Below are 25,077 nucleotides of genomic sequence, written 5' to 3' on the forward strand. Positions count from 1 at the left end.
CATGTGAAGGGCAACCTAGTGGTGAAACCAAAATTTCATAGGCCAGCAGGAAAGAAAGCATGCAACCATGACTCTGGTGACAAATTATTCCATCTTCTTCGACTAATGAGGATTGAGGACCATTAGTCTTTTTATGTCCAAAGATCCTTCTTTTTTCCCCCATAAGATGTTCATCGATATTTTTTTAAAGCAACAGAGGGATAATTTTGATCTTTATAAGAAAAATAAAATAAAACAAAACTCTTTAGAGAAGATAATGAAAACCATTCATCCTATATAACAATGCAAGGCGATAAGGGAATTCCAAAGGAATTGAGAAATTAATTTAAATAATTCATACATTCATCCATCCACATCAACTCTAATTCCTAACAACATTCAAACTGCTTCATTTAATAGCAGAGAATAATAAGAATGTATGTCTTTGATCCATATTAACACTAAGAAAATAAAAGGTTTGTGCAGAGTATGTCTAAGAATGTAACAAAGTAGGGGGGAATTCCTGAGAATGTACATCTCTTTTTATCATTTTTCTTCATTTTTATTTACATGATTTTCTTAAAACACCCTGAATGTGTTCTCGCCATTGTAGGTCATGTAAAGGAAACCATCTGCGTCTTTTTCTCCTCGTAAATTGCAGCCATCATAGCAGCTGTCAATGACCAAACATAATAATGTCTTTTAATTCAGTATATAACCAAAAAAAATTAAATTAAATTAAATTGGAAATAATGTGGATATAAAACTAAAGTTAGAAGAAAACATAAAAATGGATTCCTACTCACCAGTGGGTGATAGGACATTCTTGAGAAAAAAAATATTGCTTTCTCAACAATAAGTTTTATTCTTTTCCGGACAACATAAACAAATTGGCCAATAGTCAAATCAGCAGAAACCAAATATCTGCATTTGTCGCCAACAATTAAGATTAAAATGCAATAGTTTAGCAATAACTAAAGTAGACGAACAAAATTCATTGTAAATGGCTCTCATCTTAACTTTGGACAGTACTTCTCAGTCACGACCATGTTCAAATTCGCTGAGTTCTTAAAAAGGGTAATCAAAGCATGGATGCAAACTAATTAAAGACTAAATGAACGATAAAGAAAAATGGCTCTACTTTAATGAAAAAGATGAGTCGGTAGGCAGTTCCATGTGTTCCTCTCCAGTGAAACTCACACTCACATTGTATGAACTAGTAAATTTATGTTGACATATGACCACATTCTCATTTGGATAATCTAGTATTCGTTACATCCACAGGATTTTCTGCCCCCATAAGAATTGACATGATCATCCACCTGACAGGGAAACATAGACAATGCCCTAAGCAATATCAAATCCATAACCCTCATGTGTATTAGACCTTCCTATGAATTTCTAAAAGATGAGTGTGTTTGGGTCCCTGGGATGAAAATTACAATGTGGAGGCAGAGTAGATGGATCTGCTCATTGCACCACGTCAATTGCCATGAATAAAAATGCCATCTTGGATGGACCCAATAAAATCCATTGATGTGAGTTCTTACATGTGGCAGCAATTGGCAGATGGCCATGGGGCTAAACTAAACTAACAGGAAAGCCCAAGGTAGCAAAACAACTAGATTTTTTCAGATCGACAACCTCAAATACAGTGAGGGAAATTTTTTCACAAAATACGAGCTCATCTGATAGAATTGAATTATAAAACCAATTTATAAATAACCCTTTTAATTCTCAAATACAGAACTAAAGGGGGTTTCCTCAAGAACGATCCCAAATCCATAAATAAAATCAGGAAAAAAAATCTAAATGAGAGAGAGAACAAACCAAGGGGATGTTCCAGCTTGAAGGAGCTTTTGGTCGTCATGGAGAGTCTTCTATTGTGCCTTTTCTCTGCGATTTTCAAGCATAAAAAAAAACATATAAGAGATAAAGATCACCAACAAAGAATATTGACTCAGAAACAAGAACTTACAGAAAACCTAATGCTGAATCAAAAAGTTTCAACAAGGAAACTTAGTAACTTCATTGTGACAATTTCTGCAAATCCATAGATTATAGATAATTCTCAAGGGAGAAAAAAATAAGTTTGAATATCCACACCATAACCCATTTTTCTCTCCATAATAAAAACACAGCAAAGACCGATAATAAAAAAATTTTATTAAACAAATAAAAGTGCAAAAAAATTAAAAAAACAAGGGTTTGTGATTTGTTACCTTAGGGTTTCCATCGAGCTCTTCGTTTCTGTGAGTTGTCGTCTATTCTAGAGAGAGAGAGAGAGAGAGGGAATAGAGATGAGGAAGAAGCGTTGTAAAGAGAAAGAGAAGAGAGGAAATCAGATCTGTTGGTATGTGACGAACGCAGAGAGGAAGTCGAGATCGAAGTGAGAAGAAGACGAAGAAGAAGAAGAAGAATGATTCGTCGGTGCCGTCGCAAACGATGTTAGTCTGCATGTCATCGAACGCAGAGAGGAGTCGAGATCGAAGAGAGAGAGAGAGAGGGAGAGAAACGAAGAAGACGAGAAGAAGACGAGTTTTCTTTAGTTTTTTTGTTCTGATTGATGATTCGGGGAGGTAATTGTAAAATCTGAAAATTTATTTGTTTAAAATCAAGACGCGATTTGGACCGTGGATCTTCCGAATATCGAACGACTGTTTTCGTGAGTCGCGATGTGAGTCGCAATATGAGTCTTAGGAACGTGTGACTATATATATATATATATATGCGCGCGCACACAATTCAAGTCTTGAACTTTTCTCTAGTTTTGTCAGCACTCTTGTTTGTACATCATGCAGAAGACGTGTTGTTAAAAAACATAAAAAAATAAAAAAATAAAAAAAATTCACTTGAATGACATCATACAACTGTCGTCAGCACCACTAGGAACTAATATATCATGACGGCCCACTTAAAAGGTATGAAAAGTCTATGGTGGGGCTAATGCTTCTTTGAAGACTAATGATTTTGAATTGTAACACAACTTAACAACGTGACTCTAAAACTCACTGACTTGTCATGCGCATAGTAATTTCTTTCACTTGGGCACCCTTTCCCCGTACCAGGTCGGTGAGTTTTTGAGTCATCTGCCAGGTTGAGTTACAAAATCAGCGCTCTTCTTTGGATATACCACCTTTTCACTTTACCTAAATAATTGCATGGTGTGGATGACTTAAATATTTAATAGGCCACACCCCATTGTAATAAATATTTAATCGACCCTGTGTTTTGAAATTGATGAAATGCTCCATTGATCAGGTTCTACTCTGGAATACTAATAAAGGATGACTTAAATACCCTTGTCTTTGATCTCTAGTCAAAACACTCCCAAATGCAACAATCATCTTTAACCTCTAAATATAATTTTATTTTATTTTTTTTACCTTTGCTTTCAACCTTACAATGCTCCATCCTTCAACATTCCAACCCTCAAGAATGAAATAGGATTTTATGAAACTAAAAGAATGAATTTTACGATAGAAAATCTAGGACTTTCTAAAAGAAGTCGAAAATGAAATTGAGTAGGTTAAAATAATTTTAAGATATATTAACGAAAATGTGATCAACTTTTGTCGAAATTACGATTCTGGCTCTGTTCATTTTAATTATCAAAATGTGAACGATGATGATATTGGAGGTTTTAAAGTGACAATTTCGTAGGTTTAATAAACTTGTGATCTCATCTCATGAAAAATCTATGATTTTCACACATTCATGTTTTGAGAATTAAAATGAGCAATTAGCAAGAATCGTAATTTCGTCAAATTTAACTCACAAAATGGTAATTTACCCAAGAGGTTGAAGAGCTTGAAGGTTGTTGATTTTTAGGTGAAGATTATAAATAATTTTAGGCTAGAGTGTGAAGATGAGGGCATTTAAGTTGTAAAAAACTATTTTAGAGAAGATTGAGATGAAATGGGGTGTCATCAATTTAAAAAAATACAATGGTTTATAAAAAAAATACCAAACCATGGAGGATCATATCTAAAGTCTGAATCACAAAAAGCAATAAAAGAGATATCCACGTCCCATCAATTTAGTCTTCTAAACAGGCTTCTGAAAACGACTTAAATGCCCTCATCATCAACCTTTTCCTAAAAACTCTTTTTTTTTTCCCACAAAAAAGTCATTTTCCTCAAGTTGTTCAATCTATATCATATATTTTTTTTTAATTGTACATATCCTTATCTTTCAATTCATCATTTTCAAGTTGACATTAACCTTTTGTAGAAAGTCTTCTATTTTCTGGTAAAAAGAATGTGTAGTTTTCTATTGCACCAAAATTCTTATACATGTTCCTTCTCAAAATTACTCATCTTCAATCTATATGATGAATTAATTTTCATCTATTCAATCACATTTTTAGCCCTTCATTTCCTACTTGCATTAACTCATTGTAGAAAATCTTAGTTTTTTCTATCCAAAATTTCTTAATTTTAAACTTTTGCAAAAAACACTATATTGCCTTAAGGTCTGAAGGTTGAAGTACATAGTATTAGAATCTTAAGATTATAAATCTTACTCAAAAGAGATTGAAGCGAAGGAAAATAAAGGTTTTAGGATGTAGGTCTAAGATGAGAGAATTTAGGTCACTTTTAGAAGAGAAAATGCTAGACTCAACCCACGTTCGAGGCTCGCCTTCAACATGGTGATGTTAGGGATTCTCATGAAAAATATATCCCCTAAACTGAGGTTAGAACAATCATTTTTATTAGTCTATCAAATATCATCAAGTTCAAATGCCTATCATCAGTTTGAAAATAAAAAAATATCTCAAAGAATCATGCAAATTGGGGTGTCTGCAGATAGCCAACAAAGAATCATGTCTCTCAACCAATTGTATCACAAGTAAAAAAAAAAATATCAGAATTTTATGTTTGTCAATTCCATAAGTTTGAACACATCACCAGGTTTTTAAAAAGAATTCCACGTGCAAAGCCTACATTTCTCAAAATTGCATGTTAGTATTCCTTTTATGATTTTCTTTATATACTTAAAAAAAAAGTGGGAAATAAACACTGACGAATTTATGGAGTTCATCACTTGTGTTTCTGATTTTAATTTTATTTGAATCTATCATGGAATTATTTCTTTTGCTTGAGAATATAGTGATCATGGGATCATAATTCTATCTATTTATATGTGCTTCATCAAAATTACCTTAATAATATTAAGATAAAATAAAAATATAAAGATATTTTGGGATTTCAAAAAATTTTGTTATCGAACACTTCAAAAAAATATACTTAACCTTCTATTAGTAAAATTAGAAGGACCTATTTGTAATTTAAAATATTAATTTTGAAGATTACATAGTAAAAGTTTTTTTGTCTTTAATTTTGAAAAACTAACTAAGATGAATATAGAGGCGTGGATTACAATTTGATTGGGTTTTGAAAACTAGCCAACGTGACTACTTGAAAAATTATCACCATGAATATAGGGGCGTGGAACCAATTTTATTGTATTTTGAAACCTACCCAACATAATTCTAGGGGCATGTGTGTGGCGCCCCGTCAAACGGTAACACTAATCCCTATGTCAGATCTTGAGGTACTAGGTGGTACTTCGAAATTTTGGTATGGTCTCCTCTGTTTATATTAATATTTCAAGGCGTATAACCTGCACCTGATAAACGACATACAATCCTGCATATATACACATAAAATAGAATACTAGCGAAAGCCTATATACGTCTAATAACGTACGAAAGATCAGAATGCGGAAGAATAACCAGAATACAGGATTATACAATTATTTCTTACTCTAACAAAAGTCATAATGCTCAGAACAAAATCTATAATACTTTTGGACAATTCGATACCACTAGGGGGTATAACCCCAATACTCACAAGTGACGGACTCTGGTTGTCTATCTGACCACAAGATGATTCTCACTCATGTTCTACACCTGCCTAGCTAAGCTTCGGATCTAAAACTAAAAAAATGGAGAAGGAAAGGGTGAGTAACAATGATTACCCAGTAAAGAAACAAATAATTTCTGCTAATAACCCCTCCTAACATGAACTAATAAATATACTGAATCATTTTAAAATATACAAAATTTTATAAAAGAAACTACGATTAACTAGTACATATAGTCAGAGATGAGCAACAAAACATTTTAAAACTGACATTACATCAATCAACAGTACTCACTATAGCATTTTCTTTATATACAAATCTAATTGACCAAATAGAAGTATTAAACATGCATTTCATTTTATATATCAAAGTAAGCAACAGATACATAATACACAATGGTAGAGTATTGGAATTAGAGAGTTAGGATTCATGACTGGATCGCTTCCAGTTGGGACATGATGTTACAATTCTTCTCTGATTTTTAATTCCTAATTTTGTGGCTGGTCACTGTTTACCACGCTTGGTTGATCATTTATCCGGCTCAGGCTGACCGTTTAACGTGATCGTAAGCAATGGGTCTTTTTTCGATGTGTTAGAATGTTCGACTATTATAGATTGTTAGTGATCACTGACTAATCATCTTCGTATATGCCTATCAGGCGTGCATGTGATTCTCAAATATACAAATCATTCGTATACGACCACCTTTACATTACAAATTCACTGGTAAAGATAGAGAGGAATAAACTCGGATTCCAGTTGTGACTCCATTCTCATACGCGTCCCATACCACGTATGAGCTTGGTGGTCCCTACCGTACATCCCAGGATAGTACACCACTCTAGATGATATGACGTACTATCCCTTCAAGCATTCACTCACTCTTTAATAGCTCACAAAATAGCTACATATATATATATATATATATATTATTTTCTTTTCTTTGAAAACGAATCAGAAATTTTCTTTGAAAAAAAAAAAAAATTAACAATACAAGGTTGAGAATGGATATCTAGTTTCCTACCATGCAAGTGTGCCCACCCGGCCTAAAATAAATAACATAACGGAAAGGTAAACAACGCCTCGCACTAACAGAAATTTAAATAAACATGCAACCAACAATATTATCCCTGGATATCTGTTCACCAACCTACACATGACACAACAACGTAAAATGCAGATATCACCCCTCGGGTGTGACTCTGACATTTTACCGTTTCATACCCTTTTTCCTTTTTTTCGATTTTTACAGTTTTCAATTTCTTCAATAAAATATCCATTTTCTGATATTCATCAACTCAATATGAGTTCATTGAATATTAAATCACATTTTCCAACTATATAATTTATTTCTATCAATAATATTGAAAAAAAAATACAAATTTCATATCAAAACGGGGTTCGAGTAGTGCACAAGACCCAATTTATGGAAATAACCCGTTAAAATACCCTACCCACGTATAATTTGTTAAAAATATAATAAAATATATCAAATATTTAATTTCTGGAGTGGATTTCTGAAAAAAATGATCAGAAACATCCTAAAGCTTTACCCCTAAATCCCACTTTCAAGATTTTCTTAAAATTATGCTATTTTTTTTCTCGAGATACGAACTGAAAATTTGGGGTTTTACAATGTGATTGTAATTTGAGTGTATTTGTAAAAACGAAGAGAATTTTTAAATAAAAACTTGTAATAAATAATATTTCTAATAAAAGATAAAAGAATTCAAAATTGTCAAAAGGAAACCCAGAATCACCATTGAAGTGTCGTTTTTGGAAAATACCATTTCAACCGGACTTTTTTTTATTACTTTTCAATTAAATCCAAAATTGCCTTTTGGCCGGCATTTTTTGTTTTTATTTTAAAAATAATATTATTTATCTTATATTATTAGTATTATGATATTTGTTGATAATAATTTTTTATTTAATTTTTTTAGTTTTAAAGGATGTTAATTTTTTATAAATATCATTATAAAATAATATATTTTGAAATTCTATATATTAATAACATATTATAATATTACAATAATAATATCTTTACTATTTAATCTAAATATTATTAAGGGAATTTTCATAGTATAATATATAATATATTAGAATAGTAAAATAACATTTTATATTATATTATTACAAAAATTATGATTTATGCAATTTTTATAGGGTGCGTTTGTAATTTAGATAAGGCCTTTTTAAAGATAAAAATTATATTGGGGCATTTTTGGACTTCCAAATTTTAGTGCTGAACCACTTTTGTCCATTTCTCTCATTAATCATTATAAATTTTATAGTAATTAATAAAAATAAAAATATATTATAATAGTATAAATAAAAAAGATCAGGTAGAGATCTAAGTCCCATGTTTTCAAATGATCTTGCTCGAAACCGAGAGGACTCTCCCCAAGTCATCTTGGTATCCTTCAGTAATCTATGTATCAATCATGGTTTAAAGGCTCGAGTCATCCATCATGACCATGACAGGTGGACATGGCATCTCAATTGTGACATATCTCATGAGATAAACGAGAGATGCTTTAGATGAGATTTTGAAAATCTCATCTAAGTCAACTGAGATTTTATATATTGTTATTAAAATAATTATTTTTCTAATATTTATATTTATAGTATTTAAATAAAATATGATTTTATAGCAAAACATCTTCTAATTTCAAAAAAATTATAATTATTTCATATAAATATATTCGTATAAAACATAAATAATTGTAATCTGAACTAAAATTATATTGTCCAAGATGAGTTGACTCATCTAACACAACTCGATCTCGATGAGACTATTCAAACGACATTGGAAAGTGGAAACCACCCAAGAAAAAGCAATAAAATACTATTACATAAAAATAATAGAATAATAAAAAGATACTTTTCTAAGATAAAATTTATCGACCACACCTCTCGTGGAATTCAAAAGCATGATTGAATTCGATGGAAAGATAAATTCTGCCATTTGATTGGACCTAGGGAAATGTTAAAAAGAGGGAGGACGTGCAATTGTACATTTCAAACAATTACATTGATTCAAAACTGACCTATACTTGAACTTTTCTCTTAATATAATCTTTTCAAATATTGAATTGCTATTCATTGTACAATCTTTTGTACCAACACATTCAATTAGTTTCATTGATATAATTATGGGTCAAGATAGGTAGACTCATAAAAAGAAAACTCATATATTCATTCACAATCCTAATCATATCCATGTGAAATCCAAGGGTTGAAATAAAAGATGTGTCTCTAGAATATACCACAAATCTCAAAGATAAATCCTAAAAATTGGATTTAATATTATCACGATTGGGATTGTACGTGAACATCTGAGTTCATTTTAATGAGTTTATAAATCCCAACCTTATAATTATTCTTGCTTAAACTAATATCATGTTTCAATTGTCTTGTACGGGATGTAAGTTCTCCTACTACCCAAGAAGCACCACCACCACCAGCAATCCCTCCTACTGGTATGAACAATCGAAAAAAATACAAAAATCCACTAAACTTTTGGTTAAAGATCCAAGCCTTATGGTTTTAAATCTCCTTCGCGTTTGAGATGACTCTCCCAAGTCATCTAGGTATCATTCACATTTGAGAATGATGAACTAGAACTACAACTTGGCTAGGTTGGCCCAAACTCAATCCGATTTCAATTCAGGTTGAGCTCGCAACCTGACTCAGCATGAACCCAATGCTATATACTACTATATAAATATTTTTATATTAATTATAAATTTTTTATTGAACCTTTTATCCTATCTTATTATTATAACTTGTGGACAATTAATCAATATTAATGTGAATTTTAGTTTTATATGGTTTTTCTAAATATACTCACAATGACGGATTTGAAGGTTGTATGTGATTTTATTTATTAGTTGTTTTGTTTTTGATGTTGTATTTATTTTTTAAATATAAATGTTATTTTTAATCAAAATGAAATTGGAGTTATTCAATGAATCTAACATGATCAAACCGTCCAAAATTTCCCAACTCGGAGTAACCCGAATTCAACCCAATTTTAGTAGATCAAACTCGGGTTAAGCTTGGATTAGTGAACTTAGGCCCTATAGTTGGGTTGAGGGTTCTACTAGTTGAATTGAGCCTGGGTTTACCCTTCAACCTACCCAGGTTACAGACATAGGATGAACACTCCTTCTTAAGGTCTAAGGCTTCACACCATCTCACAAGGCAAATAAGATCTTGGACGATATTTCAAAGATTTTATTTGAGGTAGTAAAACTTGACCGAATCAATAAACTTCTAAATTTAAATGGCCGGATGTAACCACCTTGATGATGTGGGGCACTTCTCAACCATTTGAAAGAGCTATAGAGCATGCGAGCTATAGAGGAACTATCCTAAATGGGAAAACCATGTTAAGCCCACCCAAAAGAAAATAAAATAATTAAATCGTACACTTGAAAATCGTATTTTTGAAGCAAAAGATTTCTTTCACATGATTTCCAAGCAAAAGCATACGTACCCTAAATGCAACCCTCGACTGATTTTTTGCACTAAATTTTTAACAATTATATTGATTCAAAACTAACATATGCTCGAACTTTCTCATAATGTAATCTTTGCATATATCGAATTGCCAATTATCATATGCTCGAACCACTCTCTCTCTCTCTCTCTCTCTCTCTCTATATATATATATATATAGAGTAGCGTTCAAGGGCAAACTTTTTAGCAAACTTTTTGGCAAAACATTTTTCAAAACATGGGTTAGAGGTTTTGGAATGGGCTGAGTTTTGGTGAGGATGATCTCTACGGTGAGTAGATCATCCTCACCAAAAATCAGCCCATTCCAAAACTTCTAACCCATGTTTACCAGCTGAAAAATCGTGGACCGTCCATTTTTTGTAAACTGTTTTTGATGGGGTTAGAAGTTTTGGAATGGGCTGATTTTTGGTGATGATGATCTCCTCACCGTAGAGATCATCCTCACCAAAAATCAGCCCATTCCAAAACTCTAACTCATGTTTTGAAAAATGTTTTGCCAAAAAGTTTGCTAAAAAGTTAGCCATTGAACACCCCCCATATATATATATATATATATATATATATAATATATATATATAGGGAAATGTTCAGCACCCTAAGTTTTACCACACACTTTAACAAACGTTTTTTGTCCTACATGGGTTAGAAGTTTTGGAATGGGCTGATTTTTGGTGAGGATGATCTCTATGATTAGAAGATCATCCTCCCAAAAAATCAGCCCATTCCGAAATGTTTAGCCCCATGTTTACACGTTGAAAAATCGTGGACCGTCCATTTTTTGTAAACCATTTTTAATGGGGTTAGAAGTTTTGGAATGAGCTGATTTTTGGTGAGGATGATCTCCTCACCAAAAATCAGCCCATTCCAAAACTTCTAACCCATGTAAGACAAAACACGTTTGTTAAAGTGTGTGGTAAAGCTTAGGGTGCTGAACGGGACCCATATATATATATATATGGGAAATGTTCAGCAACAAACATTTTGGCAAAACATTTTTCAAAATATGGGTTAGAGGTTTTGAAATGGGCTGATTTTTGGTGAGGATGATCTCTACGGTGAGGAGATCATCATCACCAAAAATCAGCCTATTTCAAAACCTCTAACCATCAAAAATGGTTTACAAAAAATGGATGGTCCACGATTTTCCAACTTGTAAACATGGGGTTAGAAGTTTTGGAATGGGCTGATTTTTTATGAGGATGATCTCCTCACCGTAGAGATCATCCTCACCAAAAATCAGCCCATTCCAAAACCTCTAACCCATGTTTTGAAAAATGTTTTGCCAAAATGTTTGTTGCTGAAAGGGACCCTATATATATATATATATAGGGAAATGTTCAGCAACAAACATTTTGACAAACATTTTGGCAAAACATTTTTCAAAATATGGGTTAGAGGTTTTGGAATGGGCTGATTTTTGGTGATGATGATCTCTACGGTGAGGAGATCATCATCACCAAAAATCAGCCCATTCCAAAACCTCTTACCCATCAAAAATGGCTTACAAAAAATGGACGGTCCACGATTTCCTAACTTGTAAACATGGGGTTAGAAGTTTTGGAATGGGCTGATTTTTGATGAGGATGATCTCCTCACCATAGAGATCATGCTCATCAAAAATCAGCCCATTCCAAAACCTCTAACCCATGTTTTGAAAAATGTTTTGCCAAAATGTTTGTTGCTGAAAGGGACCCATATATATATATATATATATATATATATATATATGGGTCCCTTTCAGCAACAAACATTTTGACAAACATTTTGACAAAACATTTTTCAAAACATGGGTTAGAGATTTTGGAATGGGCTGATTTTTGGTGAGGATGATCTCTACGGTGAGGAGATCATCCTCACCAAAAATCAGCCCATTCCAAAACTTCTAGCCTCAGTTTACACGTTGAAAAATCGTGGACCATCCATTTTTTGTAAACCATTTTTGATGGGGTTAGAAATTTTGGAATGAGTTGATTTTTGGTGATGATGATCTCCTCACTGTAGAGATCATCCTCACCAAAAATCAGCCCATTCCAAAACCTCTGACCCATGTTTTGAAAAATGTTTTGCCAAAATGTTTGCCAAAATGTTGTTGCTGAACATTTCCCTATATATATATGGGTAGCGATCAATGGCCAACAGTTTGGCAAAACATTTTGGCAAACACATTTTTCAAAACATGGGTTAGAGGTCTTGGAATGGGCTGATTTTTGGTGAGGATGATCTCTATGGTGAGGAGATCATCATCACCAAAAATCAGCCCATTCCAAAACTTCTAACCTCATCAAAAATGGTTTACAAAAAATGGACGGTTCACGATTTTTCAACTTGTAAAATGGGGCTAGAAGTTTTGGAATGAGCTGATTTTTGGTGAGGATGATCTCCTCACCGTAGAGATCATCCTCACCAAAAATCAGCCCATTCCAAGACCTCTAACCCATGTTTTGAAAAAGTGTTTGCCAAAATGTTTTGCCAAACTGTTGGCCACGGATAGGGACCCATATAGGGTAGCGATCAATGGCCAACAGTTTGGCACCCTATATATATATGTGTGTGCGATTTCAGTCTCCAAACTTTTCTCTAGTTTTATTAGCACTCTTGATTGTAAATCATGCAGAAGATGTGTTGTAAAATTTTTTTTCACTTGAATGATATCATACAACTGTCGTCATCACCACTAGGAACTAATATATCATGAGGGCCCGCTTAAAAGTTATGAAAAGTCTATGGTGTGGCTAATGCTTCTTTGAAGACTAATGATTTTGAATTGTAACTTAACTTGACGACATGACTCTAAAACTCACTGACTTGTCATGCGCATAGTAATTTCTTTCACTCGGGCACCCTTACCCCATATCAGGTCGGTGAGTTTTTGAGTCATCTGTCAGGTTGAGTTACAAAATCAGCGCTCTTCTTTGGATATACCACCTTTTCACTTTACCTAAATAATTGTATGGAGTGGACAATCTCCTTATATTTTATGGGTAATTTAGACATAGGCCACACCCCATTGTGATAAATATTTAACCGACCCTGTGTTTTCAAACTGATGACACGCACCATTGATCAAGTTCTACTCTCGAATACTAATAATGGATGACTTAAATACCCTTGTCTTTGATCTCTAGTCAAAACTCCACCAAATGCTACAATCATCTTTAACCTCTAAATATAATTTTTTTTTTTTTTTTACCTTTGCTTTCAATCTTACAATGCTCCATCCTTCAACATTCCAACCCTCAAGAACGAAATAGGATTTTATGAAACTAAAAGAATGAATTTTACGATAGAAAATCTAAGACTTTCTAAAAGAAGTTGAAAATGAAATTGAATAGGTTAAAATAATTTTAAGAGATATTAACGAAAACGTGATCAACTTTTGTCGAAATTATGATTCTGGCTCTGTTCATTTTAATTATCAAAATGTGAATGATGATGATATTGGAGATATTAAAGTGACAATTTCGTAGGTTTAATAAACTTGTGATCTCATCTCATGAAAAATCTACGATTTCACACATTCATGTTTTGAGAATTAAAATGAGCAATTAGCAAGAGTCGTAATTTTGTCAAATTTAACTCACATAATGGTAATTTACCCAAGAGATTGAAGAGCTTGAAGGTTGTTGATTTTTAGGTGAAGATTATAAATAATTTTAGGCTAGAGTATGAAGATGAGGGCATTTAAGTCGTTGTGCAAAACTATTTTAGAAGATTGAGATGAAAGAGGGTATCATCAATTTAAAAAAATAAAATGGTTTATAAAAAATACCAAACCATGGAGGGTCATTTCTAAAGTCTGAATCACAAAAAGCAATATAAGAGATATCCATGTCCCATCAATTTAGTCTTCTAAACAGGCTGCTGAAAAAGACTTAATGTCCTCATCATCAACCTTTTCCTAAAAGCTCTTGATTTTTTTCTTTTTCTTTTTTTCAGGAAAAGTCATTTTCCTCAAGTTGTTCAATCTATATCATATATTTTTTTAATTTTATATATCCTTATCTTTCAATTCATCGTTTTCAAGTTGACATTAACCTTTTGTAGAAAATGTTCTATTTTCTAGTAAAAAAATTGTGTAGTTTTCTACTTCACCAAAATTCTTATACATGTTTCTTCTCAAAATTACTCATCTTCAATCTATATGATGAATTAATTTTCATCTATTCAACCATATTTTTAGCCCTTCATTTCCTACTTGCATCAACTCATTGTAGAAAATCTTAGCTTTTTTTTATCCAAAATTTCTTAATTGTAAACTTTTGCAAAAAAACACTATCTTGCCTTAAGGTATGAAGGTTGAAGTAGATAGTATTAGAATCTTAAGATTATAAATCTTACTCAAAGATATTGAAGCGAAGAAAAATAAAGATTTTAGGATGTTGGTCAAAGATGAGAGAATTTAGGTCATTTTTATAAGAGAAAATGCTAGGCTCAACCTACGTTCGAGGCTCGCCTTCGACATGGTGATGTTAGGGATTCTCATGAAAAATATATCCCCTAAATTGAGGTTAGAACAATTATTTTTATTATTCTATCAAAGATCACCAAGATCAATGGAGGCATATCATTAGTTTGAAAATAGAAAAATATGAATTTTATTATTTAGTGACCTTAAGTTGGAATCACATATCGCACTTCTTGACATGAAAGTGTATGAGAATCATAAATGTTTTTTTTTTATCAAGATATGGATGAAAAAGCATCTATGGTTGATATCTAGAAATACCATATGAGGTTCCAGCTTGAGCACACTCTAGCATGATTCGTTTACTAACATGTGCCCTACGGAAACACACATTATAGTGCATTAATACACCGGAGAAATTGATTTTTGTATCAAGAATGACATGTGTGCAGGTGTCACAGCCGTATTTCTTTCGAAGCGAGGTCGTGCGGCGCAATGGGGTCAAATTCACTTGCAAGCGTATAATAATGATCATACATACCAAACGTAGCTAGTAAACAAGTAAACGAGGTAATACGAGGCAAAGCCTGGAGGTAACTTTGTTGATATAATATTGATTACACGGGGTAACGCGTTACAATAACAATAAGGTGCGTTACAAAGCAAGATGATCATATGACACGCGAGACTTCCACGGAGCTGGGCTTAAGGGCTTAAACAACGTGGGTGTAGGCCGATGATTGGGAGGCACTAGACACCCTTCCTATAAAAAGTACGCTAAGTCTTTCCCAGGTTTCCAGAAGGAAACATCAAAAGTAGAGGTCAATCATACTCCCTTATTATAGAAATGCCACTAAACTAACAAGTATGCCCTGGCATAGGACTGACATGTACCTCTAAGCTAACAGATATGCCTTGGGATAGGGGCTGACATGACTTCATAGTGAGTCTTACATAGTATTACATAGGTGCTCCCGGGTGACTCTAGGGTGAGCTACACCAAAACTCTAGGTGTCAGAGTACATGGTTGTTACAGTCTCTCCTACCTATTCAACAGACATCCTCGTTGCATTATCTCTTATAAACTCTTCAATCTTCTGCTTGAATGATTGTAGGTTCTTTGCTCTTTCCTAGGTGACTTCACATTCTGTCATGTTCTTCCATATGATGAAGTACTCCGTGTGCTGCTGCTTGCTTGAACTACTGCTAACTTGACGCTCTGCGAGAACTTTGTCGACAATACGTTTCGACTGGATTGCTGAATGAGAAGGTGAACATGTTGGAATGATGCGCGCTAGATCTGCATGGAATGACTTAAGACAACTGGCATGGAAGATATGGTGGATGTTGCGTAACCAATGTGGTAACTTTAGCTTGTAGGAGACCTTGTCGACTCGAGAGAGGATGAGCATTGGACCTTCATAACACTGTATTAGTCCCTTGTGTGCTTGCTGTACTCGGTTGAACTTTCTCAACTAATCTGTCTTGAGTAGAACTAAGTCACCAACTTTGAAACGATCTGGTCGACGATGTCCATCAACCCATTTCTTCATCCGCTTCGACACTTTTTCAAGGTAAGATCTAACAATTTCATTGTTGTCTTGTCAAAACTTAGCAAACTTGTACGCCTTTGGACACTGTCCTTGATAGTCTGAAATAATAGTATGAGGAGTTAAAGGTTGTTGGCCAGTAATAAGTTCAAAAGGACTCTTGTTGGAAGAAAAACTCTTCTGAAGGTTAAAATAGAATTATGCGACATCAAGAAGATTTGCCCAATCTTTTTGGTTGGTAGTGACAAAATGCTTGAGATACTTTTCCAATATGGCATTAATATTTTCAGTCTGCCCATCTGTTTCAAGATGTCTATTGGTCGAAAAGTCAAGCTGAGACCCAAGTAATCTGAACAATTCGGTTTAGAACTTCCTTGTAAATCTTGAATCTCTATCGCTGACGATGTTCTTGGGTACACCCTAATACTTCATGAAATGCTTGAGGAACAAGTGCACTATTTCTTCTACTGAGTAATATGTCGAGGTCGGTATAAATGTAGCATATTTGGAGAAACGGTCCACAATCATAAGGATGGACCCATACTTTGCAACATTCTGTAAACCTGTGACAAAGTCCATAGAAACACGTTACCAAGGCCTTTGAGGGACTGGAAGCAATTCTAACAACCCAATCGATTTGTCTCGCTCGATCTTGTCTTGCTGGCAAATGAGGCAGATCCTCACATGATCTAATACATCATCTTAAATGTTCAGCCAGTAGTATCCTCGCTCCAAGAGAGCTAATGTGCGGCTCCAGCCCCGATGGTCAACCTATGGATATCATGGCACTCCCTCTTTAGTTCTAATCTTAGCCCGTCCGCACATGGAACAAACATGCGGCTCTTGGTGGTATATAACAACCCATCCCGAAGCTAGAAACGGTGTGTTTTCCCCTTCTACACCATATCTAATATGGCCTTTGCCTGGGGATCAATGTTCAAACCATCATGAATTCTCTACTGTACAGTGCTGATAACTCGAGAAACTTGTGGCTAAAGTGTTGCTAGCTCAGCTTTGGAACTCAAGGCATCGGCCACGCTACTGTTCTTTCCTGATTTGTAATCCAAGGCCAAGTCAAACTCTACGAAGAACTCTTGCCAATAAGCCTGTTTTGGTGTCAACTTCTTCTGAGTCAGGAAATAGCTCACGAGCACATTATCAGTCTTCACTTGAACTTGTGATCCCAACAAATAATATTTTCAAACTCTCAAACAGTGAACGATGACTAACAACTCTTTCTCTTGCGCGGTATAACGTCTCTCAGCATCATTGAGCTTCTGACTTTCATAAGCAAGCGAATGCCCATCCTGTAACAACACTCCTCCAATAGCAAAGTCAGATGCATTTGTCTGAACTTCAAATGGCTTGGTGATGTCGGGTAGAGCTAAGACTGGGTCTTACATAACAACAAGCTTGAGGTCTTCAAACGCCTCATGACACTTGTTCGACCAGGACCAAGTGTGATTGTAGACATGAGAATGAACCTCAATGCTACGTTGTTTGGAGTCGTCACCATTCTTTTTTTGAAAATGGGTATGAATGGGCACTCGAATCGAGTCTTTTGAAAATCATTTTTTCATGGCATTGTAGTGACTCTCAATTATGGAAAGTGTATAGTCTACCTAAGATCTAGGTAAGGGGATTCGGTTAGAGAATGGGGAAGGTGTTAAGCACCCCATTCTCTCCACCTACGGTGGTTACCTTTAGATTTGGTCATTTTTTGAAATGATTAACATAATAAGGAAGAATGCATGAGATGCATGAAGTGGTGTGTGCATATGGTGAGTATGTACCTCTTTGAAAGAGGATTTAATATTAGTGTTGACATAAGAAATATCCTATGGGAGAAGATATTCTGTGGAGTCAACACACTTTTGCATGAGTTGGAATGTTGGTTTAGGATTTTAGAGAAATTTCATGAATGAGATTCTCTTAAATCTATAACCTTAATGCATGCATGCTTAGCTAGAAACTTAGTGTTTTAACCCCATAAAGAGAGTTACACAATCTTTCATCATAGCTAAGCATGTGTGGTATGTGCATATGGTGTACATTATGATGCATGATATGAAAGTGGGTAAAGAAGTGTTTCAACCTCCATCCTTTCGATCAAACCACCTCAAGCATTCCATGCCCAAGGTTGAGGTTCAATTTAAGGTTTCTAAAAAAAGAGAATGATAGAAGAAGAAGATGCAAGTTAAAAAATAAATAAACAACAATTATCCCACCTTATACCTTTTAGAAGTCTTGAATGAACTTGAGTTTTAGAGATAAACTTGAGAGTTGAAGGATGTAGTTGAAGGATGAGAGAGTTGAAGGTTAGAAGATGATAGATGAGTAGATATTTTGGTAGAGTTTTAGGTTGAGAGATGTGGGCTCAAGAGCATGAATTATTTATAGAAAATTAGGGTATTTATAGAGTTTTTGGAGAAATTTTGGGGATAAAGTGGTCCAATCCTAAAAATAAAGAAAATGAACATGAAGTTTAGGTTATTTATTTTTGAAATTTTCATTTGTATGAGGGTAAATATAACATTTGTGAAGAAATCCTAAAAGCATTCTTTGATCTTTGGTTTTTTGGTAAATAGAGGTAAGAGAACAAAAAATACTTTTGGGATGGTGAATAAGGAAGTGACATGTGTAAAGGTGGAGTGGTAGGTAAAAAGTAGACCTTGGTTCATTTGTAAATAACACATAAAGCAAGGGTAAAAGTATATTTTTGAAATAGACCAATGGGAGAACAAAAGTACTTTTGGGAGAGTGAGTAGGAGAATGACATATGTAAAAATGAAATGATAGGTGAAAAGTAAATCTTGGTTCATTTGTAAATAACACATAAAGTAAGGGTGAAAGTATAATTTTGAAATAGACTAATGAGAGAACTCCATGTATGTACTTGAAGATTCTCACCTTTTGAGGGTATGATTGGAAGTTCTCTCAACTTTATGAATTATTACCAAAAACCAAAGTATCTTTTTGGTTTGAATAGCCTTTTTGGGAAGGGTATTCTTGGATTTTCACAAGAAAGAGTTGACTCTCCAATTAGATAAGGCATTGGGTATTGAGGGTTTATGAGAGATCAACATGTGTCATCTTTTGGGATGTATGAGAGAATGGACTTTGAATGGACTTGGTTTTGGGTTTAGGATATGGACTTTGTTTTGGACATGGGTTAGGTTGGAGAATGGATATAAAATCGGATCGGATCATGGAAGTGAATAGAATTGACTTGGATTAGGGACAAGGTATGGGCATGCAAAAATAATATGATGTATGTATGCATGTATGCATGAATCATGATGCCAAGTGACAATGCGGGCCCGTTGAGAGGCTTAAGTCTTTAGTTGGAATCAATTCGAGAAAATTTAGATATTCTTAACGGGTTCGTGCAAATTGAGGTGTTTACAGTGATCTTTCTTTAATAGGTCTGTGAGACGTGTGGCTCTTTTGGAATACCCTTGGACGAAACGTCGATAGTAATTCACAAGACCAAGGAATAACCTAAGTTCTGTGACGGTAGAGGGGGTTTTCCATTCATCAATAGCTTGCACTTTCTCCATGTCCATCCGAATCTGTCCATTACCCACAACGTGGTTAAGAAATATAATCTGCTTTTGAGTGAATGAACACTTCTCTAACTTGACATACAACTAATTGTTGCGAAACACTTGGAATATCTTGTGTAAATGTTGAACGTGCTCTTCAAGGGTGAAACTGTATACCACAATGTCATCGAGATATACCACAAAAAACTTGTCGAGGTACTGTCTGAAGAGGTCGTTCATCAAGGTGCAGAATGTTGTAGGTGCGTTCATAAGGCCAAAGGACATGACTAAGAACTCATAAGCACTATACCTGGTAAAGCAGGTAGTTTTCGGCTCATCTTTTTCTGTAACCCGTACTTGATAGTACCCTGATCTCAAATCCAACTTGAAAAAATATTTGGTTGCCCCAAGTTGATCAAATAAATTGGCAATCAGTGGAATCGGATACTTATTCTTGACGGTAAACTTGTTCAGCGCTCGGTAGTCTACACAAAGTCATAATGATCCATCATGTTTCTTCTTGAACAAAACAGGCGTCCCATAAGGTACCTTCGAAGGTCTAATAAATCCAGACTTCAGAAGTCCATCAAGTTACTTGTGTAGCTCATCTAGTTCCAGAGGACTCATCCTGTATGGCCCCTTTGCAGGAGGCTTGGCACTAGGTGTAGACACTCTATTTTTGCATCCACCTGATTAATCAATTCGTTAACCTGATCGCAATGATTCTCAATGATGGATGTTATTTCCAACGCTTTATTTTGTTACCAGATATGTTTCAGAAATCCGGATGAGGTATCTCGAACTGACAAAACTGTAGAAACCATGCTACGCAAGGAAAATACGACTTTAGAAACATAAAAATCATCATCTTGCAGACCCAAAAAGAAGTTTCACGATAAAAATCACTAAAAAATTATCAAATTATCAAAATACCTATAACCTCAAAACAACCCTAGATCCTACGTTATACTTAAGAAAACTTTCTCAAACACATAAAATAACAAATCGAAACCAAGTAAATCATTTCGCCAATTTTACCAGAATTTGATAAAATTACGAAAATGCCCCTCATAAAGTTCATAACCATTTCACACAAAAAATTTCATAAATGACACAAACTAATATTTTCATTGGATTTCTTATGAAAAATCGATTCTAAAACATCCTAGAACATTAAAAACTGACTTAAAACGTGAAAAGTCCTCTCTGGGGGTAAAACGGTAATTTCACAATTTTCATAATTAAAAATTTTAAAATTAATAAATAAAACATTAAATAATTAAAGTGAAACATTAATGAAATTAATTTAAAAGTTTGAACTAAAAAATCGATCAATCGGACTCTCAGGCAAAATTGTTGAGGGTTCGTGAAGATATTTCTTTAAGGACCCCTCCATTTGGGGGTCCAAAGAATTACAAATATAATAAAGGGGGGGTCTCCAAAAATTAAAGTCAATCAAGCAAGATTAAAGTCAAAATTAAAGTCAATTAAGCAAGACTGAAATCAAGATATTAAAAGTCAATCAATTAAGACTAAAGTCAAAATATTAAAAGTCGATCAAATAAGATCAAAAGTCATAATAGAGTTCTAATTAAATAATAACTCAATCTAATAAAGTTCTAATTAAAACATAACTCCACCTAATATAATTCTAACTAAAACACAACTCTACCTAAAATAAGTCTAACTAAAACACAACTCTAATTAAATACTAACTCTATCCAAATCAACCCTTAAAAAATTCTATAAATAGAGGTCCCTACACCTTATTTTTGGATCAAATCAAAAATCCTAAGAGAAGTAGGTCTAAAAGCCCTCCTAGCCTTCCATAAACCCTAGTTTTGGAGTCTCAACTCCTTACCTAACATCCCTTCTTCGATTTTAGCCTAAAAAATACCTAAAAGCCTTTTAAAAACACCCCAAAATCTATTAATAAACTCGAACAATTCAGATCCAAGAAAGAAGAGATACCTTGCCTCGGAGATCGGAAATCAAATCCGGAGACAGAACGAAGCAAGAAGTACGGTACAATGAGCAATTTTTGTCGAATCTGAGGGAACAAAGTCTTTGCTATCGAAAATGTATAACTTTTTATTTTTTATTTTATATTTTATTATTATTTAGGTTTTTTTAGCAATGTAACTTATTTGGAAAGTTAGTAGAGACCGACTTTGGCCGGGCGGGGTTGGTGCCTAACACCTTCCAACCTTGTAACATAATCCCTGAATTCAGTTTATTTCTGTTCTAGATTAGTTCTTTATCTATTTAGAGTCATTGATCGGTTCCTAGATCGTAATAAATAGGTGGCGACTCCCAAACCTCAAGGGTCAAAAGCGGATCCGCGCACCCTACGAATTGAGGACACTTTCAATGGCGACTCCACTGGGGGCCATTGAGGATCAGACTTGAAAAATCCCAAGTATGGGATGCATTGCCAGTAGGACCTTTTTATTTGATTTTTAGTTATTTGTTTATTTGTTTATTTTATTTTTTTTATCATTCTTTTTGGCTTAATTATGGATCATTTGTTTGGATTTCGAATACTTTATTTGGCACATTTTCATGGTTTAATTTATGATCATTTGGACTAACCCTAAATAAGTAGGATGTCAAAAGGATAATAGTGTGAAAAAATGGTTGTTGAACCATTTTCTTTATTTGGTTTGTTTTATATTTTTGGGTAGTATTATCTTTTTTTGGCATTATTTGGATTGATTTTGGGTATGCCATTTTAGAATATCACTTTTTATGATTCAATCTATGTATATTTTGGGATGACCTTAAGTAATGAAAGATTCAAATTGACATAAATTAAGGATAGAATCATGGTGGTTGGGATGTGATTTATGGAAGTTAAAAAAAAAAAAAAAATTGGATGAATTTTTTTTAGCATGTTACTAGGCATAGGCGGCGAATTATAGAAAAAAATTATTAGTGAAGGATGCACTAAGAAACGAGAAAATTTACTTTTTTTAATGTTGTTTGTGATGAGGAGAGGATTCTAAGAAAAAAAAATCAGAAAAAAAATAATTAAAAAAAAAAAGTTTTTTTGGTGTGCCGTTAGCAGAAATCTGTTTCTGCTATTTTTATCTCCTTCTCCAATGTTCAAAAATGAAAAAAACAGCAAATAAAAAAAACGCCCTCTGTTCTCTACTCTCCCTCTTTCACTCCCTCCTTCATCTCTCTCTCTCTCTCCCTCTCTTTCTCTCTCTCTCTCTCTCTCTCTCTCTCTCTCTCTCTCTCTCTCTCTCTATTAATCTTGAAATTTTCTAAAAGAAAATCTAGATTGAATGATCTAAACACCTAATATCACGATTTTGTTGTCACGTTTTCCATTTGTTTTTGCTATTGTCCCAGTCATTTGGTCTCCTCTCTTCTCCTGCCTTCTTTTCAAAGAAAAATAGAAGAAAGAAAAGAAAATAACAAGAACAGAGCAAAGAGTGAGAAAGAAAGAAAGATTTACTAAGATCTGATTTTAGGCAAACAAACAAAAAAAAATTTAGATTTATTTTAAAAATCAAGTTGAAGGGGTAACAAAATATATGGGCCATGGAAATTAAAGAAAAAATAGAGAGCGATTTCAGAGAAAATCCATCAATAGAATTTAACAGAGAAAGATAAATATCTAATTTCTTGTAATTATGTACGTGTGAAAGTCCTGGAAGTTATTCTACAAAATGTGATATTTTTGATGGCCAATGGGTGAGGGACGAAGGAAAGTCATATTATCCTGCTGGTTCTTGTCCTTACATTGATAGAGATTTCGATTGTCAATGAACGGGAGGTCCGACGATGATTTTGTGAAATGGAGATGGCAGCCAAATGAATGTGACATTCCCAGCTTGAATGCAACCGATTTTCTCGAGTAATTGAGAGAAAAGAGGCTGATTTTTGTAGAGATTCTCTAAATAGGAATATGTGAAAGTCTTTTGTGTGCATACTTCACCGTAGTCTTACAAACAAGAAGAAAGCTTACGCTTTCCGATTTGAGGATTATAACTGTTCCATAGATTTTATGGCCACTCCATTTCTTGTTAGAGAATCATCTTTCAATGGTGGAAATGGATCAGTGGAGACTCTTGGATTGGATTTGATGGACCATGCAACAACGGTGTACAGCGGAGCCAATATTATAGTCCTCAGTTCAGGCCATTGGTGGACTCATGAGAAAACCTCTAAAGAGAAAACTATTACCAAGAGGGTGATTACGTGTACCCAAACTCTGTTAACTCGTAACATGTGGTTTGTTGTGGGTGGCTTAAAATAGAATTTGATGTGATGGTCTTGCATCAAAGTGGAATTTAGGGAGACAAGGGTAGTTTTTTGCTTTTGAATCGTTTTACACAACAAACCAACTTGGTTTGGAACCCACTTTATGGGTCATGCTAGCATGACTAAGTCAATAAGATATTACATCTTACTCACTGTTGTTGGACCCCCTTGGATTGACAAGTAAAAAAAATATGTTTTCTTAAATAAAATAAAAAAATCTGTTTTCTTAAAAAAAAAATGTTTTTTTTAACATAAAAATCTGTTTTTTTAACATAAAAAAAAATCTATTTTTTTAACATAAAAAAAATAATCTACTTTTTTTTTAAAAAAAAATCTATTTTTTCTAAATGAAAGAAATTTGTTTTTTTTAATAAAAGAAATCTGTTTTCTTTTTAAAATTAAAAAAAAAATCTATTTTTTTAAATAAAAAATTCTGTTTTTTTTTTTTTTAAATAAATAAACATAGTCTTTTTGATCTTGATCATTGGTAAAAATTTCAATTTCTTTCTTTATGATCCAATGCCATCAGGGTTCTAATCGCTGAATTTTAATTCTAAATATGAGATTTCAAGAGTCATCTTATTTTATTTATTTATATTTATTCTCCATAAAACTTGTGGCATTGAATAGTTGTTATGGTGTTGGCCCAACGACTCTTAGTAAGATCGAAAATCTTATTGGATTAGTCAGGCTAGCCAAATTCCTACCCCAAAGTTTCTTAGGTAACAAACTTAAGGGAATTTTTTAACAAAAAAGGTTTGCGATGCTTGTTCCTCAAAAGGATAATTTGTTGTGGGCCTCTCCACGTGGCAAAATAAAATAAAATATATAACTCCTTATGTTCACAATTATCATTTTATCCTCAATCAAATAGTCATTGAAATCTTGATTTGTTTAGAGTCACCCATAGTTACCTTTGATTGGACCATATATA

General features: G+C 33.8%; 1 long non-coding RNA gene and 1 pseudogene across 1 annotated transcript; one reads left to right on the forward strand and one right to left on the reverse strand.

Annotated features, from left to right (window-relative positions):
- Positions 1-327: 327 nt before the first annotated feature.
- Positions 328-2,452, reverse strand: LOC147381742 (uncharacterized). The gene is made up of 4 exons (XR_015174386.1): positions 2,202-2,452; positions 1,810-1,875; positions 786-903; positions 328-652 (listed from the first exon to the last, which is right to left on the reverse strand). It is a non-coding gene; the product is annotated as an uncharacterized LOC147381742 (long non-coding RNA).
- A 20,244-nt stretch (positions 2,453-22,696) lies between these two features.
- On the forward strand, positions 22,697-24,138 carry LOC147381743 (protein trichome birefringence-like 2; annotated as a pseudogene).
- The last annotated feature ends 939 nt before the right edge of the window (positions 24,139-25,077 follow it).

Source organism: Akebia trifoliata, unplaced genomic scaffold, assembly GCF_017979445.1.
Source record: "Akebia trifoliata isolate Shusen 1 unplaced genomic scaffold, ASM1797944v1 Contig00281, whole genome shotgun sequence".
In the NCBI taxonomy this organism is placed as follows: domain Eukaryota; kingdom Viridiplantae; phylum Streptophyta; class Magnoliopsida; order Ranunculales; family Lardizabalaceae; genus Akebia; species Akebia trifoliata.